Here is a 7,752-nt window from a genome sequence, read left to right on the forward strand (position 1 = left end):
GGCCCCTGGATACGGACAGGTTTAGAAAGCACTGGAGTAGAAAATTATTTCTGTAATCCTCATCTCTGGCGCCAAGCCCAATCTTTTACAGCATACATTTTCCAAAGTCTTCCTCACTGTAAACGAACCCCCCCACGAGGATGACAGCATTTCACCCCCAGGCATGACAGCATTTGGACACCTCTTGCTAAACTGCCCGGATTGCTCATACATTTTTCAAATCACTGGTGAACGGCAGATACAGAGCCAATGATCACGTGTACAGCCAATGAGGCTTCACTGTAATAACGTACTGATCTTTTACTGTCAGATACTCAAAACTGAACACTAACACCACATGAACAAATCAAGATGAAAAAAACAGATTTAAATTTGAGAGGGAGTGACAGTAACAATGTTAGGATTTGGAACTGAAGAAATGCTTGTCATCCCCTCACCAGAGGGCAGTATTTCTGAATGATCTCACGTGCTGCTGTAAACCTGACTCTTCCATTGCAGGGCTTTGTTTTAACTAGTGCTTACATTATTTTAACCCACTCTCAGCTGAACATGGACTGAACAAAAGACCTTTTCAGAACGCAGTCTTGCAATGGAATATAATGGACTGGAAAAGCCCATCCATTTTTAAACTATCTTAACTATTTATAACTTAATGCTTCCTAACTGAATTTACTCTGTCTCCATTTGCAGGCTCTTTTTTTCTTAAAGACAGTACAGTACAAGGCATTTGGCACTGAAGTTCCCAGAAAGGGATCAGTGGCACAGAGTTTGCATTTCTAGAAACCGTGTGCACAAATACAGTTAGTACTAGGAGGGACTTAACAGAAAACAATGAAGGCAAGCGCTCATGATGAATTTCCTGGCTCTACACAAACAAGTTAATATTTAACATGGTTACACATCTGACTCTATCCAACTCAGCAGACAATCCAGAGACCTGCTACTGGCTCGGCTAAGCTTTCCACATCAGGAACTTACAATCTACAGGCAGAATGGAAGTTTGCATTAAACTTGCTCTTTCACTATAAGAACAGATTTCAACACTAACTCAGCGCAGATACAAAAGTCCTGATTTACAAGGAACCATTTAAACAATTTAATGCCATGCTATGCACGTTTTATGACTGACACTCTGTAGTGGTTTACAGGAAAGTATGCACTTAGTTTAAACTACAAAAGTGTTGAAACTCTACTTGGAGTTCATGCGGTTTAATAGATTATGTGTAGATTTACATTAGCTTTCAAGGTCTCAACAGTCTCTTCTTCAGGTGGGTGGAGATTTAAAGAAATAATAACTCTATTCCCCACTGACACCTGCAGACTGTTTGAGGTCTTGGGTGCTCGTATATTACCGTAAACACAACAAACAGTATCAACTGTGATCCATAACCATGATTACTGTACCTTCATTAATAAATACAATTCAGCAGTTTCTATAATGGGAGTCCATGTAATTCTCAGAAGCATACAATCACACCAATACAGTAGGTGCTGAGCAGAGACACTCCCAATAGCACCGCTGTCAACTTGCAAGATAGGCAGCGCTAGGTGCACAGCTGGCCAGCCATTGTTGCCATGGTTACCTCCCTGACACCTTCCATTACTGCAGGCCCTCGGGGGTTTCCAGTGTGCACAGAATCTGTCAAAGCAAGCCGACACTGTGACAGTGCTGCACTACACCTAGAAAACCAGGGCCACTAATCCTACATGTTCACAAACGCCACGGTGCGTCACTGTAGGAACAAACTAACAGCAATGCAGACCCAGCGCACAACTTCTGAAAAACATTTAGAACAGGACCAGTTTAAGAGGAGAAAACAAGCTTGTCTGTTGGGGTTCTCATTTGCACAGCATTCTCACAGGTCCCTGTGGCTATAGATCTTTATTTTCACTGTGACCCAGGTGAAGCACCTTTATCCACAACACAAAGTTCAATTCACTTTCTGTGTTAGACAGTCAGACCCCAACTGATCCAACATTCCACAGCATACAATTTACGGCTCAGGTGGCGTCTTTCTAACGGATGCAAAGTGAACTCAGTGCTGTGGGATGATGAAGTGCTTTCACCCCCGAAGCACGCCTTGAAACTATTCTACACTTCCAGGAACAAAACGTCCATAGAAAAACGCTTGTTAGACCTGCTATTCTGATCTGGTAACATATCGTTGCGATCTAAATGTAAAGACCTGTTCTACATGAAGATGTATGGAGATATTCTCCATATACCAATATAAAGACCCAGCCTCCTATACACACCTATACTCTGCAACTACAAAATACCAGAAAAAAATAATATATCAGAGTAACAGTTATAGCAGGGTGTCCAATCACGGACCTGGAGGGCCATTCCTCTCCAGGTTTAACAGGTACGATTAGATCATGATCTACTTCAGGGTCTGGATGGAGGTTTAATTGGTTCAATTAAGCAATTTAGCACAGGGTTGGAACAGACTGGGAGTGGAAGAGCCCACTTTGACCACTCCTGAGTTAGTACACCCATTGCAAACTGTCTGAACCATAGCTGGCTCCACAGCTGAGCTCTATTCTAAGAGGTTATTAAGCTCAGGTGTGACCAGTTAGGATCAAAGTTAACATCTCAAACTGCTATGAAATTGGGAGTGTTCACTTGTTACTCCAGACTGCATATGATTGCGTAAACCATTGAAACACAATGGCTTGGGTAACTTTAGACAAATACCTTTCTAGTGAGTCGGCTGCCAATATGAAATTCAGGGAGTCACAGGGCTGAAGAACCTGAGGTCCAAACCCAGAGAGAATGACTGGGTCTCAGTAGGTCAGTCCATGTTGTGGCAATGATGGTAGATCAATACCAATTTTATTAATGGGCATTTGCAGACAGTATGCAAAATACCTACTTAATGGAGAACCCTTTATTGATAGCGTGACAGACATGACAATAGTAAAAAGATCAATATATCAATCTTCTAAGAAGCGGTATTCTTGTGTCAGTGGTAGCTATTCGAGATCATGTATTGCATAACACTTTGCATGACAAACACCGTTTTATCGCCAACTGCAACCCTAAACACTGAGCATTAATTGTAGGATAACATTTGGCTATATAATTACATTTAAAATTAGTGGAATTTTGCTTAAAATAAGAACACTTTGCTCCCTGCTTGAAGTCCCCTGTTGTGGAAAAAACATGGAGTGATTCATAATTATGTATGCTTTAACTGCATAGGTTATTTATTATAAAGAGATCAAAGCTTTTTATCAGGAATGCGCACTTGAACAACCTTGAGTTTTACCTTTCATTGATATTATACAAGTGAAATGAAAACTGGAATGAGAATCTTCTTTACCTTGAAGGTAGTACAATACCTCAACTTCTGCAGGCTACACATTCTGAAAAGAAGCATTCAGACCCCACGTAGACAGACATATATTCCTGGGCACAGCCAGAGACTGATTTAATGCTGGACAGCTTTAAAAGACGTCAGTCACATTTTACCAAGAACCTTTAAAAACACATCAGAGCCAGTACAGGGTAAAGGCACAGACTGACAGCCTAGCAGACTGAAGCAGTGGATCTATTTCCAGAGCAAGCATACATGCAAGCTTCTCTAAACAAACACACACCCAGCCTTCTACACCATCAACGTCACATGCAATTACTGATTCAGAGTACTTGTTTGTAATTAGATACAGCCTAACCTGAACAGCAAGAAAAGGGTTGCTTGTTAATTATGGGCTCAGCAAGAACGGCTCATCAAGTACCGTTCTGTAAGAAAGGTGATCAAACTTTAAAAGGGAGCTGGGCTCTGTAGGGCTGTACACATACTGGCATGTACTGCTGGTGAACTCAAACGCTCATGTTGGAAATATCAGCTTGGGCAATTATTTCTTTACTTTGTTAGTTGCTGTGGTACTGCTGTAATGCTAAGAGATGCCAAAAAGATGGTAAGGTACACTACTGCTAGCTCTTCAAAAAGAGAGGTAATAACTGACAGTGTGCTTTGGCTAGAAGCATCATTCCACTGCCTTTCAAGAATACTAAATCACTCAGCAATGAAAAAAAAAAAAAGAAGTCAAATAAATATTTTCACAAAGGTGAAATATAAAACCCCTGGTTTGAATCTGCAGGCCTTTGCTTTGACTTGACAACCTGCCAAGTGGCATTACTCTCTGAAGGGAGCACGAGGTTAAACTGAACTAATGGGCTGTCACAGTCCCAACAAAAAATGCATTTAGCTGTGGTACTGTACTAAATCAAATAAAAATGCAAGTGAATCTTTAAGAAAAGCATTTATCCAATTAATGAATGTTAACAGCATCTCCCAAAGAAGTCGATTCCAGTTAGTTTTATACAAAGGCCCTTGTGTTAAAGGGCAGCTTGTTAAAGAAACCCATTGCACAGCAGTTACAGGCATTTGGAATTTGCTTACTTCATAAGGACCACCTGACAATTAGTGTTAAGTAAAGTATAACAACCCTACATTGCTTTGCGTCATCAATCCCTGACGGAATAAATGAATGGTGTAACCTTGGGTCCTGGAGCAGCTCTCCAGGAACCTGCAGACCTATGCCGCTTTGAGAACCGAAACAGTGTAGAATATCCAAGCTCTGTCTAGCTACACACACACCAAACTACATTTCTAAAATAAATCACAAGAAACATGTTTGTCCTTTCCTGTGTTAAACACCAAGCCACATTACAATGCACGTTTGTGGAGACAATCGTTTTGTTTTTATAATACTCTGCAGCACCGTCATTATACGATGGAAAGTTTAATATTCTTAACAGTACAAATGAGCAAACTTTCTTCAAAAGTCTCACAATTACTTATAGACGTGAACAAAGCAAATTGAAGTGGTTTCGGCTGCACTCAGTTTGGGGTCTCGTCCAGGATGCACAATCCACCAGGGAATTGGTACTAGAGTGCTTTACTCGCAAACGTGGCTACGTCACTTAAATACATATAGCATGTTACTATTTTAAAAAGTGACGGGGGCTGGGGGGGAGGTTAGGAAAAACACAGATTTCCGTTCAGGTCACAGATGCTACGACTATATATATATATATATATATATAAAATAAAGAGACACACACACACACACACATCAGGGGAGGGAGGCGAACTTACCCACATTAGTACACGCATTGGGGACCCATGTGATCGCGGTCACCTAGCAGTTTCTCAACACGCGTCCACGAACTCACATGCACAATTTACTGGTCCTGCCACATTTTAAACCCTACTGGCGTTAACAGTTAAAAACCAACCCAAAACCAATGCATGGGACTAGTGCGCGCTTCACTGTACCCTTCCTACATCTGTTTTCAATCACATCGTCCCGTTAAATCAAATGAGACAATCAATAGCCTGTTCATGCAAAACCAAATAACTTACAAAAAAAAAAAAATCCAAAAACATAAATAAACAATCGTAGTATATATCGATTATCATCACCAGCATCCACGAAGAGGATAAACAAACCTTAACAGTTCAGTAAAAGCAATATTATACATGCCATGTGTCAGGGAACCGCCCGCACGCTTCCTTTCCCTTCTTCAATCGATACTAGTACCGGCCGAACGCAATTGTAGTTCTGTAACAATTCCAGACCAAAGTCCATGAATATTGCACAATTAACAACATAATGCACAGCTACAATAAAACTGGACTATCCAGCAAGGGCAATGTAAAGACTTAAACTACAACACTAGTTGGTGAAAAGTATGTTACAAAACACTTAATAGTTACCCAAAACAGACAGACTCGCGTAGCACTGACTGACTGCATTGTGGACACAAGCAACACAGTCCATTCAATCTCATTATCATTCCCCATCTTGTGGCGAAACAATTGATCAGTTTAATCTTTGTGGCTAAATCGCACTAGCTAAACTGTTCAAATCAGGGTTTATTTAAACAAAAGGCAATCCGCACCATCTGCCCAGCACTACAAACATACCCAACTACTCTTTCAAATGAAACACAAAAATGACCAGTACCGGTGCAACAACTAAAACAAAAGTAAACGAAACCAACACAAAAACCGGTCCGGGAGAACGTTTACCTTTCAGTCTTGCCGCTTGGTTTCAGCTTTTGGTCTCCTCCTGTTAAAAAGAACGTGTAATATCCCGGTGTGAATGTCTGAGCTAACAACACTGGACTCGGGAGAGAGTTAAGGACTGGACCGCCAGCCCCGTTGATTTAAAGCCGTTGTGCGTGTATTTCATCCAGATCGAGTCTCCGAGACAATGCCTCGAAAGTGATGGATTGGAGAGGGAGACGGGACTTGCAGGGAGTGGTTGGGTAAAGTACCAGCCTGCCCCTCAGTGCTCATCACCTTCAGAGAATCCACGCCCCCGTACCCTGCACTCCCTGCTCCCAAATCCTTCCTCTGAGCTGGTCCTTCTGGAAACATTTAGGCAACAGCGCCCCTCGGCGTCAACGTGAGGACTTACCGCCTGAACATAGACTCCTCGTAAACGGGACAATCACTAGGTATTCAAATCCAGACAGTCCTGTACATTTGATCACGTAATTCTAAACATTTCTTATAATTATTATCCTTTTTATTAAATACAGGACATTTGTAATGTATTATTATTATTATTATTATTATTATTATTATTATTATTATTATTATTATTATTATTAAGAAGAAGAAGAAGAAGAAGAAGAAGAAGAAGAAGAAGAAGAAGAAGAAGAAGAAGAAGAAGAAGAAGAAGAATTTTATTTTAGTTGGAGAAAAACAAATAATCTCTCAAGCAATTTTTTCCTAACGTGAATATTCTTCTTTTCATGGGGTAGAAGAAACACGTTTTATATTATAAAACTGTATTTGTATTGCAAAAGAGCTGAAACAAATGCAGGTTCCACTTAATGAATATTGTAATTGTAATCATGCGTATGGAGAGTGATTTCTGATGGATGACAGGCAGTCTCATCACACGCAAGGGTTCACATATACAGGGGAGTATGAAGCGCTGAGGGAACACGAAGGCACTTGTGTGGATCGGAAATGTAGTCAGGAGACAAGGTCTCAGGTCACTGCATCGCACGCCAGGGGAGGCGCAAGGTTTGAGACAGCACCCTAGCTAGTGTGTATGCTGTTAAGGACACCAGCAAAGCTTTCTAATAAAAACAGTGCAGCTATTTTGTCTATACAGTTTAATAACAAGTGAACACATATTGTTTATTTAGAGTTAACAGTTAGTTCATATGTAGTCATCTATCTAAAAACTACAGTAACAGACAATGAATAATCATATAAAACATGTTCTTATTTGCTACAGTTACATCTTTAAAAGTCAATGACATAATCGACTAGGAGGCAATAATCCCAAAGCAGGGATGCTGTAATGGATCTCCTCCTAGCGGCTGAAGTATTAATTACACTGACATCAACATAAGAGACGTGCTGACCTCGCAACTACAGAGTTAAAAATAACTCCAATTTTTTTGAAAGGAGAAAAATGAAATGACTGTTACGCAGTGGAATACACAACACATGAAGAGGTCTTGAAATGCACCACCACTTTGTCTGGTTTTAGTTTTGTCAAATTAACAGATGGTTTATTTACCTCTTTCAAAAAACAGGAGTTCATGAACTGCTATCCCTGACTGAAAAGGATGAGCAATGCTATCTGGATTCCGCTGGCTGAAAGCTACACATTTGCCTGTTAAATTTGGTATGTTCTTCCTTTTCATGTCAGACGTAAATCAGTGATGACCCGCACTCCCCCAGGGGGTAGCCCACTGCATGAATCACAAGGGGA

The 7,752-nt window shown here is 40.7% G+C and overlaps 1 protein-coding gene across 3 annotated transcripts in view; it reads right to left on the reverse strand.

The window, feature by feature from the left end:
• The window catches only part of LOC121323526 (unconventional myosin-Ib-like), a 63,621-nt gene extending 57,333 nt beyond the window's left edge, over positions 1-6,288 (reverse strand). The window contains exon 1 of one of the 3 annotated variants that reach the window (XM_041264635.1): positions 6,045-6,288. The gene's annotated coding sequence lies outside the window, so the exon portion shown is untranslated. The remainder of the gene's footprint in view (positions 1-6,044) is intronic. The other 2 variants (XM_041264633.1, XM_041264634.1) reach the window with 2 other exon arrangements.
• Between the last annotated feature and the right edge of the window lie 1,464 nt (positions 6,289-7,752).

The sequence above is a fragment of the Polyodon spathula genome, chromosome 11 (assembly GCF_017654505.1).
Source record: "Polyodon spathula isolate WHYD16114869_AA chromosome 11, ASM1765450v1, whole genome shotgun sequence".
Classification (NCBI taxonomy): Eukaryota; Metazoa; Chordata; class Actinopteri; order Acipenseriformes; family Polyodontidae; genus Polyodon; species Polyodon spathula.